Source organism: Trichosurus vulpecula, chromosome 8, assembly GCF_011100635.1.
Source record: "Trichosurus vulpecula isolate mTriVul1 chromosome 8, mTriVul1.pri, whole genome shotgun sequence".
Lineage (NCBI taxonomy): Eukaryota > Metazoa > Chordata > Mammalia > Diprotodontia > Phalangeridae > Trichosurus > Trichosurus vulpecula.
This window is the reverse complement of record NC_050580.1, coordinates 38,115,987-38,129,373: the sequence shown is the minus strand read 5'-3', so window position 1 is coordinate 38,129,373 and position 13,387 is coordinate 38,115,987.

Here is a 13,387-nt window from a genome sequence, read left to right as displayed (position 1 = left end):
CCAGAGACTATCCTCCTACCCACCTACCACTCCATCTCATTCATCTTATAGCCATCGTTACCATCTGGAGTATGGAAGTATGTTGGTTTTTGGCTGCAGAGATAAACAAACCAAGCTTTCCTTAGAAGTAGAAAACTGAGAACTGGCATTCCAAACCCTCCAATCTGGCACCACCTTAATTCTCCAACTTCATCTACATACTACAACCCTCTATCTATTTTTATGACTGAGCCAAGCTAGACCATTCTCTATCCCACAGTCAAACCCTACAGTTCCCTGTCCTTGCGGTCTTGTTGCCTCTGCTCCCAATTCCTGGATTGTTGTTCAGGTCCACTCTTTACCTGTTGAATTCCTGCACATCTATCAAAGTTGTACTCAAAAGTCACCTTCTTCATGAAGCCTATCATCTTTAATGATCCTATGCTCTGGGACATCCCGTTGGATTTTTTCTGTAACTTTCTGATGCACCAATCATGTAGTATTTCTGCAAAAGTTATATGTGTGTGTTTCCTGATAGATCATAAACTCCATGTAGGCACAGATTGTATCTTTTAGAAACTTTATATCTCACTGAACACCTAAAACTGCTCTACATTGCTTGGTAACTCAACAAGGATTTAGCAGATTAACCTAAATGGAGTAGTACATGACCGCAGCAATTCTCTTTAACATTTAAAAAGACAAAGTGACATGACTGACACTGAACAGATACCAAATGTCACACTTTGGATTCAAATCCCTATCCTGTGATTCAATTCCGGAAGACTTTCAGCTACATCCCACTATCTTTCTCTCATTTAAACTGAAGCTTAAAAGCTGGCTAAGATTTGAATAACAAAACTATTCCATCAACATTGGATCAGTCACCGCACCATTCTCTTTGGGAGTTCTGAGTGAACAATGACTGGGGTAAAATCATTTAATTAAACTTGTATTAGGAAAGCTCATTATACAGTTTACCCTCTGACTCCCCTCTCCTCAAACATGCACAGATATCAGGGTATGACCTATCCTTCTCTAGAAATCTCTCTACCTTGGTAGGCCCTGCCAGATCCTTTGGAAACCCAGGATCACCTCCATACCAGGACTAGGTGCAGCAGGAGGACGTTAGTGGAGGAAATATGATTTACCATTTAATTGAAACTGACTTTTCCAATTAACAACTTCAGAAATACCTTAGGATGTAAAATAAATCTACATCAATCATGAGAAATTCCGTATGTTGCTAACAAAAATGAGCAGAAAGAAGTAGAAAGAGAAATTTCACTTAAAAACTATAGAATTTATAAAATGCTTGAGAGTCTAATTACTGATACACCTTCAGCTTCAAATACATCATTTAAGTGAATTAATACTAAATACTAACTGTTTCTCTTTTGGCCAGGAACCCTGAGGGTCTTCCCCTCCCACTTTGATTTTTTTTTGAGTTTTTGATTAAATTCATCATCCCCTGATTAACTTCCTGAAGAGTCCTATTCAATGAATGGACATTACTTCACTCAAAGTAAGAACTCAAAAAGACCTTAGCTTAAAAGTGCCAGAGTCTCCCAATGCATCCTGGGCCATCACCACTCATCCTGGTGAATAACAGGCCACTGGACCCAGATTGCTTTGGAGGAGAAAGTGAGGCTGGTGACCTTGCATAGCCCTCCTTCACTCAAAGTGAGCTGCAAGTCATGTCATAATTTCCCTGATGTCATGGTCCTCTTTGAGAGTGAAGGACAAACACAATAACACAGAATGCAGAGTGCACCTGTAGTTTGTGCACATAAATGAGCATCTCTTGCTTACCACCATCAATTCCCTCAATAAAAAGATTTATCAAAATAGCAGGAATGTTTGACAGAGCCTTTTAATAAAGGTATTGAAAAATCATTGACAATATTTATATGAACTTGATCCAAATTTATGAGAGCCATTTATGAAATGACCAGTGAACACAAGATATGAACAAATATTTCTCAAAGAAAACCATCCAAATTACAAACAGTGGCATAAAAACTGTTACAAATCACTAATAATTAAAAAAGGGAAAATTAAATCACCTCTCATTTTTATCAGTTTGACAAATACGATTTTAAAAAGAAAATGCCAAATATTGGTAGAGCTGCAGAAAAAAACAAGCACATTAATATGATGTTAGTGGAGTTATCCTCTAAAGTCCTTTGGAACTCTCTCAAAAGGCACTAAATTCTGTGCATATTCTTTCACTATCAATTCTTTTCTTAGTCTTATCCCACAAAGAAATCAGAGAAAAAAGGAAAACATCATAGTGTAAAAGTATTTATAGTACCTTTTTTATAGTGGCAAAGAGCTAGAAAATAGGGGTGGGCATCTATTTAGTGATGGCTGAAAATGAGGCTATAATAATGTAATGGAATATTATTTTACCAAAAGAACTGATGAAAGTCATGAATTCAGAGAAGATTAGAAAAATTCCAAATGAAATGAGCAGAAACAAAAGGAAATTTTATACAAACATAATATTGTAAAGATAAAAATAGCCTTTTGGAAGTTTTAATTACTCTGATCAGTGCAGTAACCAATATTGATTCATGAAGACCCATGTTGAAATATGCTACCTAACATTTGACAGAAAGATCTTAGACTGAAGACACAGATATATCTATATCTATATCCATATCTACATCTATCTCTCTGTCATCTATATCTATATCTCTCTCTATCATCTACATCTATATTGATATCAATATTGATGTATTTGGACATATACAATGTGAGATTTTTTCCTTAACAATACATATTTATTGCAAAGGTTTTGTTTTTCTTTTTTTCTTTTCCAAACTAGAGTGAAGATGAGAGAGCAAATAGGATACAATTACAAAACACTTTCCACACAAATTCAGATCTGAAAAATTAGAAAATATTGATTGCTCATGAGTAAGTTTAGTCAGTATAATAAAAACAGAATTTCTACTTAAATGAATTTGCTTATTCAGTGCCATTCAAATCAAACTATTAAAAATTTATAGAGCTAGGAAAAATAACAATAAAATCCATCTGGAAGAAAAAATATTCAAGAATAACAAGAAAATTAATGAAAAAAAATGCAAAGGGAAGTGGCTTAACCATACCAAATCTCAAACTGTACCAAGTGCTAATCATTAAAACAATCTGGTATTGGCTAAGGAACAGAGTGGTGGATCAGTGAAACAGATTAGGTACACAATACACAGTAGTAAATGACCATACTACTCTTGTGTTTGATAAATGTAAAGATCCCAGCTTTGGGGGAAAATCTCACAATTTGATTAAAAAAACTGCAGCAAAAATTGAAAAATTGTTTGGCAGAAACAAGGTATAGACAAACGTTTTATACCATATAGCAAGATAAGGTCAAAATGGGTGCATTATTTAGACATAAAGGGTGATACCATAAAGAAATCAAGGTACCATTGAATAGTTTAAATATGGACAAGGAAAGAACTTATTACCAAGCAAATGATAGAGAGCTTTATAAGATATGAAATGAATAATTTTGATTACATTGTATTAAAAGAAATTTTGCACAAACAAAATCAATGGAAGCAAAATTAAAAGGAAAATGTTTTCTTGTATTTTTTGCCATATTTTCTTTCACAATATTACTAACATTGTAATATGTTTTGTATAATTGCACATGTAACTTATATGAAACTGCTTTTTATCTTGGGGGACAGGAAGGAGGGAGAAAAGGTGCAACTCAATTTTTTAGAATATATATAAAAAAGAGAAAGAAAAAATTAAAATACTCCAGACTGTACACAAACTATTCAGCCATTACAGTAATATAATGTTATGTATTAATTATGTTATGTATTAAGTACAAGCAGATACTCTTTTACTATCTCCTCACTTACCATGAGCATCAACTCTCAGTCATTTTGTTCAGTCATTTTCAGGCATGTGTTATTCTCCATGACAGAGGAAATTAAAAAAAAAAAAGTACTGACCATCTCTGTCCCCTCTCTGTTGTTGGAATTATTGTCCCATACACCCCAAGCAAGTGTCTTTTCCCTTGGTTGATCCTGCCTTTTCCACAAATAAAACTTTCAAAAACAACCCTCTTTGTTGTTCTCATCTTCCCTAGTTGGTTTTGGATGATTCTAAGCTTCGGCAGTCATAGCCCTTTTCTACTTGTTAAGAAGAATAATATGAAGAATAATTTTTGTTTTGGTTTTTGGTTTGCCCACCTCTGAAAAGATGAAATCATCACTGGGACAAGTCAAAGTGTTTTGCTTTTGTCAGAGAGTTCTTCAGCAGATGCCTGGAAAATGGAAGTTCCTTTTCATTTTCATATTATGCATCTGGGCCAGACTTGTGATCTGTTTCCCAGTATCTAGGTAGGGAAGTATGATGAAGATAGGGCACCAGGGCAGGAAGCACTAGGTAAGAAAGAGGTTTCAGGGGGTATCTTAGTCAACACAGGGTACAGGAATATATACCATCTGATACCTCTGTCGTCTCATAGCTGCTTCTAGGTCAAAGATGCTGAGTGGAAGGAGTGAATATAAGCGTGGATCTCATCTGTTTACTGAGCAAGAAAAATGTTCTGGATACATAAATGTTTGGCTCTGATCCCAGGAGCAAAGCAGGAATTTTGTCTTAGCCCTTAGCCTAGCTTTGAAATCTGAAGTCAAATAACCAAAGGAAGTGTCTTAAACTTAGCAGCTCATTCACTTCAAACATGCAGAACTGACCTAACAGACTAACAATGACTTCGTCTAACAGCAGTCTACTAAGAATTCCATGACACATGAAGGAACTGATCCACTCTGGGGACAAGAACGTTCAGAGGTGTGATCCCATGATCCCATCCCCCATCCTCCTTCCACCATGCCCCAGTTTAGCCATTAGGAAAAATGAGTGTTAGGCAGTGTTGAGATCCTACCTGAACTATGGACCTACCCAAACTGAGATAAACCTCTTTCTTTGTGTTATAGGAGACATGGACCCTGGTGACCATCCATGAATTCTTTTAAATTGGTATGAACTTCTGAAAAGGAATACATTTCTTTGAAACTTGTCTGTGTACCTAGTCCAGCACTGCTATTATTTAATTCCTGCCAATTTGCTCCATACACATGGAAGATACAGGGGTGTAAGGACAAAAAAGAATAACATGGATTCTGAAGGGAGCTCACTTTTAAAAAACCTATTTCATTTTTCCTCAATTACATATAAAGATGAGTGCTCCATTTGCATCAACCTTCTGATCATTATTATCACAGCGATACATACTCATGAACAGTTTTTAGCTTTATCATAGTGGGGAGCCAGAAGAATTCTATTTGGGTGCTGACATCTTCCCAGCTGCTCCATTTGGGGATAAAGTGGCACCGTGTTCATCAAATCTCCAAATCTTGTACAGAGTTCTGGACAAGATGCAACTCTAATTCATTCCAATTTCTTCTATGCTGAGGTTCAGTCTGGAGGTAATAATGAAAAGAGCTAAATCATTGCCAGACCTTTATATAGCTTTTAAATTCACACACAGCCATTATTAGAGCACTTTAGTGTAATTTATGTGCACAATCTCCTTTGACCATCACTAGTATCCTGTGAGGTCAGCAATCCATATAGTGAGGTGGCTTGGTATTCTGGGAAAGGACCTGGACTTGGAGTTAGAAGAGATGGGTTCAAATTTAAACTCTGCTGATGACTCCCTATGTGGCATTGGTCAAGTCATTTGCCCTAACTAGGGCTTCAGTTCCTCATATGTCAAAAGAAGCCATTGGATTCGATGGCATCCAAGTTCCCATCTAATTCTGTCTCTGATCCTATGACTCTCTAACACTTTAAGATTCACCAAACATTTTGTAGACATTATTTCCTTCAAGTCTCACAACAATTTGGAAGTAAATAGTGAAGTGTTACTAACTCATTTTTACAAGTGCACACACCTGGATCTTGAGGGGTTCAGTGACTTGCCTAACTATACATAACCAAGAAGTGGCATATCAGGATTTGAACCCATGTCTTCCAACTCTACATCAAGTTTTCCTGTAATGAAATATTGATATACTCAGGCAGATTGGTACTTTATTTTTTAATTTTGTTTTTATTTTTAGTCCACAACACCCATTTCCACACATTCCTGAGTTCCAGACCCTCTTCTCCTCTCTCCTCTACCCCCTAAAATGGGATGGAAGCTGATATGTCTTCTACATATACCTTTGCATTAAACCCACCTACGGAATAGTCATGTTGCAAGGAAGAACTATGACCAGTGGAATGACTCATGAAAAAGAAGAAACAAAACAAACACAAAAAAGAGAACACATAGTTTACCACAGATTGGTTCTTTCTATACAACTTGCTATTCTAGAGAGTTTTAAGGGCACTAAGAAGATAATTGACTTTTCTGTGATCATACAGCAAATATGTGAACCCAGATCTTCCTGACTTCAGAGCCAACAGTTTATTCATGATGCCACATAAGAATAAAATGTGTGATTGGAAGTATAAAAAGAGAAGAAAAGAGCGAGCAGCTTTAGGTAGCCTGGTCTGCCTACCACAGAAATTTTATGATGATGCTCCCTACCACAGCATACCTTGTGGCAATTCTCTGACAACAAGCAATGAAGCATGGCTTTTATTAATATGGAGATTAAAAGAACTGACTGGATTCAGAGGGTTTGATATATAATGTCTCCCCAAAGTTCTAGATGGTATCAATGTAGCTCCTCAGTTTCTACAATTACATTGGGCTGAATTGAAAAGAAATTGAAAACTGAAAAGAATTTAATTGAAGCAAATGTCAGTGCTGTGAAAGCCGGGACCTGAGTTACAGCTTTGTTGCTAGATTTTTGTGCCTTAAAAATTTACACATCAAAAAAGAACATGTCGAGCCAAGATGGCGGCTGGAAAGCAGGGACTAGCGTGAGCTCCCTGCCGAGTCCCTCCAAAAACCTGTAAAAAATGGCTCTGAACCTATTCTAGAACTGCAGAAACCACAAAACAGCAGAGTGAAGCAGGGCTCCAGCCCAGGACAGCCTGGATGGTCTCTAAGTGAGGTCTATCCCACACGGAGCTGGGAGCTGGGAGCTGGAAGCTGGGAGCGGGGAGCTGGGAGCTGGGAGCAGAGTGCAGCAGAGCCCAGCCTGAGCAGCGCAGACCAACCAGACCAGGAGCCAGGCGGAGCATGCCGTAGTGCTGAATCAGTGAGCTGCAGGAGTTACCAGACTTCTCAAACCACAAACACCAAAGACAGTGGAGAAGGTTAGTGGGAAAAGCTGCGGGAGTGGAAGGAGTTCGTGGTTTGGCTTCCAGCCCCGGGGACAGCGGATGTGGGGCAGCTACAGCTGCTGTTGCTTCCGGCTCCAGGCCCACCTGGTGGGAGGAATTAAGTGGCGGATCAGAGCAGGAGTGCAACAGCCTGCTGAAGATCTAAGCTCAGTCTGGACTGGGGGTCCTTGGGGAAGGAGGAGTGCGGCTCTGACAGAGCTGGCACCTCCCCCCCAAACGTAGAACATAGAACTCGTTATTCTACAAGCAGTCATACCCCACTGAAAAACTCAAGGGTCAAGTTATTTGGTTGGGAATATGGCCAGGCAGCGAAAACGCGCCCAGATTCAGTCTCAGACTTTGGATTCTTTCTTTGGTGACAAAGAAGACCAAAACATACAGCCTAAAGAAGACAACAAAGTCATAGAGCCTACAACCAAAGCCTCCAAGAAAAACATGAACTGGCCCCAGGCCATAGAAGAAATCAAAAAGGATTTGGAAAAACAAGTTAGAGAAGTAGAGGAAAAATTGGGAAGAGAAATGAGAAGGATGCGAGAAAACCATGAAAAACAAGTCAATGACTTGCTAAAGGAGACCCAAAAAAATACTGAAAAATACACTGAAGAAAACAACACCTTAAAAAACAGACTAACTCAAATGGCAAAAGAGCTCCAAAAAGCCAATGAGGAGAAGAATGCCTTGAAAGGCAGAATTAGCCAAATGGAAAAGGAGGTCCAAAAGACCACTGAAGAAAATACTACTTTAAAAATTAGATTGGAGCAAGTGGAAGCTAGTGACTTTATGAGAAATCAGGATATTATAAAACAGAACCAGAGGAATGAAAAAATGGAAGACAATGTGAAATATCTCCTTGGAAAAACCACTGACCTGGAAAATAGATCCAGGAGAGATAATTTAAAAATTATTGGACTACCTGAAAGCAATGATCAAAAAAAGAGCCTAGATACCATCTTTCAGGAAATTATCAAGGAGAACTGCCCTGATATTCTACAGTCACAGGGCAAAATAGAAATTGAAAGAATCCATTGGTCTCCTCCTCAAATAGATCCCAAAAAGAAATCTCCTAGGAATATTGTTGCCAAATTCCAGAGCTCCCAGATCAAGGAGAAAATACTGCAAGCAGCCAGAAAGAAACAATTTGAGTATTGTGGAAACCCAATCAGAATATCCCAAGATCTGGCAGCTTCTACATTAAGAGATCAAAGGGCTTGGAATGCGATATTCAGGAGGTCAATGGAGCTAGGATTAAAACCTAGAATCACCTACCCAGCAAAACTGAGTATCATGTTCCAAGGCAAAATATGGATTTTCAATAAAATAGAGGACTTTCAAGCTTTCTCAGTGAAAAGACCAGAACTGAATAGAAAATTTGACTTCCAAACACAAGAATCAAGAGAAGCATGAAAAGGTAATCAAGAAACAGAAATTGCAAGGGACTTACTAAAGTTGAACTGTTTTGTTTACATTCCTACATGGAAAGATGATGAGTATGATTCATGAGACCTCAGTATTAGGGTAGTTGAAGGGAATATGCATATATATGTGTATATATATATATATATATATATATATATATATATATATATATATATATGTTTATGTATATATATAAGTGAATGTGTATGTATGTATATATCTATGTGTATATGTATGTATGTATGTATATATATGTGTTTATGTGTATATATATATATGTAAAAGAGAGAGAGCAGACACAGGGTGAGTTGAAGATGAAGGGAAGATAGCTAAAAGAAATAAAATGAAATTAAGGGATGAGAGAGTAACATACTGAGGGAGGGAGATAGGGAGAGATAGAATGGGGTGGATTATCTCGCATAAAGGTGGCAAGAGGAAGCAGTTCTATGGGAGGAGGGGAGAGGACAGGTGAGGGGGGAATGAGTGAACCTTGCTCTCATCAGATTTGGCCTGAGGGGGAATACCATACATACTCAGTTGGGTATCTTACCCCACAGGAAAGAAGAGGGAGGAAGATAAAAAAAAAAATAAAACAAAATAAAAGGCGGGGGGATGATGGAGGGGAGGGCAGATGGGGGTGGAGGTAATCAAAACAAACACTTTGGAAAGGGGACAGGGTCAAGGGAGAAAATACAATAAAGTGGGATGGGTTGGGAAGGAGCAAAATGTAGTTAGCCTTTCACAACATGAGTATTGTGGAAGGGTTATACATAATAATACATGTGTGGCCTAGGTTGAATTGCTCAACTTCTTAGGGAGGGTGGGTGGGAAGGGAAGAGGGAAGAGAATTTGGAACTCAAAGTTTTAAAATCAGATGTTCAAAAACAAAAAAAGTTTTTGTATGCAACTAAAAAATAAGATACACAGGCAATGGGGCGTAGAAATTTATCTTGCCCTACAAGAAAGGAAGGGAAAAGGGGATGAGAGGGGAGGGGGGTGATAGAGGGGAGGGCTGACTGGGGAACAGGGCAACCAGAATATAAGCCATCTTGGAGTGGGGGGGAGGGTAGAAATGGGGAGAAAATTTGTAATTCAAAATGTTGTGAAAATCAATGCTGAAAACCAAATATGTTAAATAAATAAATTGCATTTAAAAAAAAAAAAAGAATGACTTTGACTTAAAAAGTCATTTTGACTAGTATAAATGTCCTAATTAACTACAAAAAGACCTGAAAAAAGATGCTATCTCAATCCAGAGAAAGTGCTGATGAAGAGAAATATTAATGGAAGAAATTTACATGTTCACATTTGTGTCTAATAGTAACCATTTCTAGGGTGGGGGGAGAAAAAAAGAAATTTCCAGGATAACTTTTTATATATTTACAAGGAATAACAAAGTGTGCATAATAGATTTACAGGTTCATGTATATTCATTTTTATTACACTATGTTATAGATATTCTTGATTTAAATTTAAAAAATAAAAAATAAAATTTAAAAAATGTAAATAAAGACAAATAAGGAGGTGACATCTGCAAGGGACCAGAGAAGACAATTTAATATCAGTATTTAATATATATTTAGCAAATGACATGGCATCTAATTTAATAAAAGAAAATTGATTTAATTCTAAGAAGATATAGACTTCCCTGCAATGCTAGCTCTGAAAGGGTAATGAATTTTATAGTTCTGGCACTTTGATTTAAATTTATTTATTTCATTTCAATTCAATCCAACACTAACAACTAGGAACTGTGGCAATACCAAGTTTCCATACAATCTCTGACTTGTGGGGTGATGTGCATATAGGACGACCCTGAAATTCATCAGTTCTTTTCTGCTGCAGATAAATAATTACCATGTCCCTGTATTTGTTGTCAGAGAGCTGCCATAGAATACTCAGGGACAAGGACCTGATGCATTGATCATGTTACCCAGGGTACCCAGCAGGCTAACCTAAGCAACCTACTCTTTTGTTCTCCTTCTCCAACGCCACATTTCATTTCTATGTAGAAGAATAGATAAAGTGTTGACCCTGGGGTCAGGAATACTTGGCTTCACTGCCGGGATGGGTAACCTTGGACAAGTCATGTTACCATTTTAATGTCCCCAGAAAACTCTCTAGCATAATGTTTCAGAGAAAGTGCCAATGTGCATTAGTAAAGGACATCTATCAATAGGAACTCATGCCCTACTGGAATCACACATCTAGTTTTCAAGAATGACATAGCACATACTGGGCAAGATTATTGGAAAGTTTTCTGATAGAAGAAGTTTCATAGGGAGTTAAAAGACATGGGTTCAAATTCTGTTTTGCCACTCTCTGCTTGAACATAATTGTTTAAATCACTGATTCACTCAGGGACTACGTTTTCACATTTGAAAAATTAGTTGAGTGATGCTTGCCCTACTCACTTCTCAGGGTTCTCATGAGAACTAAAAGAAACAATGTCTGTAAAGGGCTTGGGAAACCACAAAGTGCTAAAGAGAGTCATAGGATGATAGAACTAAAGCTAGATGGGAACTTTCTAGTCACTGAGACTAACAGCTTTATTTGTCACAGAAATTGAAGCCCTAGGGTTGCGAGTCCCTGGCCTGGCAACCAACTCGGGGATCCCCCCAAGACCCAGGCCTTTGCCTAGCAAAGGGCCTGATCTCGTGGACAATGTATGGGGGGGGGGAACCGAAAGGTGGTGAATGACTCCGTTTATTATTTCAGCAAGCAGCATTTTTATATCTTTAGTGATGTAGGTACATTCTTTGGTTACGTGGGTGAAAGGACAGATAAAATCAGGACACCTGGGTACTAGGACCGCACCGATTCTGCCTACTCTCCTCCCCTTCTCTTCCCGTGCTAACTCGAAGCTCCCTGCGGTCATGCAGTCCAGGCAAAGAACCAAAAGTTCCATGTGCTCTGGCAAACCCAGACAGAGAGTCGGAAGTTCCATGTGCTCAAGCAGGTCCGGGCAAAGACCTGGAATTGCTAGGGAGGCAACAAAGGCGAGACCCCTCCTCCTGGCTCCACCCATATCTCTGTAGGCTCCTGGGCGTGGAGGCCCAAGGAGGAGGGCAGGGATCAGCTCTAACTTGGCCTGTAACACCCTACTTAGGGCAAGTGATTGGACCAAGGTCACATAGGGAGTCATCAGCAGAACTTGGATTTGAAAACAGATCCTCTGACTCTGAGTCTAGGTCCCTTCCCAGGATACCAAGCCACCTCAATATGTACACTGCTGGCCTCACAGAAAACTTGCTAGCATCAGAGGAGATAATGTACCCAAATTGCATTTCATATTACAAAATACTCTAATTATGGCTTTGCATGAGTTTAAAAGCTATATAAAAGTGTGATAATGAGGTAGCTCTTCTCATTATTAGCTCCTACCTGAATCTCAGCATAGAAATTGGAATTCCACCTTGTCCAGAATGCTCTGCACGGTTTGAGACTTGATACTCCCAGATGGGAGCCCCTGAAAGACCTCAGCATCCAAATGAAGTCATTCTGGCTCCTCACCATGACAGTGCTGAAATCTGTTCATGAACATCTGTCTCCTTGATGATAATAATAATAATAATAATAATAATAATAATAATAATAATCAAAAGTTTGATTCAAAGTGAGCTTCCTCCAGAATCCACATCACACTTTCTTGTCCTTGTGCCATATATCTTCCATCTGTTTGGAACACATTAGAAGGAATTAAATAACAGCAGTGCTGATTTGGTAAACAGCTAAGTTTTAAAGAAATTTAAACCTGCTCAGAAGTTCATGCCAAGTTCAAAAGAGTCCATGAGTAGTAACTAGGCTCCATGTCTCCTATAAACAAAGAAACAAGCTCATCTCTATTTGGCTGAGTCCAGAGTTTAGGCAGTATCCTGACTCTGTCACTCATTGGGTGTATAGTCTTATGTAAATCCCTTCTGATCACTTGCCTAACAATTCTTAATTTTTAAACTGAGTGGGGAGGATTTGGCAAGGAGTTTGGGGGTAAATCACATGATCAAAAGGGTTCATTGTTTGATGACTAGGTCTTCTAGTTCAATGCCCTCAGTAATCAGGGAAGGAAACTGAGGTCTAGGGACCAAGTTCTGAATGGTAACAGGTGGTAGAGGTGGTACAATATTTCTGCTATTATTCTTAAGTCACTTAACAACCATTTGGCTCAGTTCCTCATCTGTAAAATTAGGATAATAATAACACCTCCTTACTCAGATTGTTGTGAGGATTAAATGACATAATCATTATAAAGCTTTCAGCACAGTGTCTGGGACATAGAAAATGCCATATAAGTATTATTATTATTATTGTTACATAAATTAATGTTTCTGTGATTATACCAGTGGAGGAACTCCCTCTACCAATGGAAATGGTAAGCCAGTTATACCTTTGCAGGGTAGATAATTCTTGTGTGAGTACACCTAAAGACATTCCACAGAGGCAAGAGGCAGAAGTAGGTTGGTAAATGCTTAACAGTTAGCTTTCCAGAAAAAAAAAATTTACACTTGTCACACTTTTAACTTTAATCTGAACTATTAACATTTTCTCCATTTTTAATTCTTGAAGTAAAACAATAAGTCAAGATGTGATTTGTGGTATTGGTCAGATAACCAAAGTATAAATAGTCACACTTAGAATTTCACAACCAGCTCTCTTGAGATGGACTGAGCTGGCTCTAGGACACCCTTGAGCAAGAAATTTAATTCTTTATCTTTTTATTTTCTTT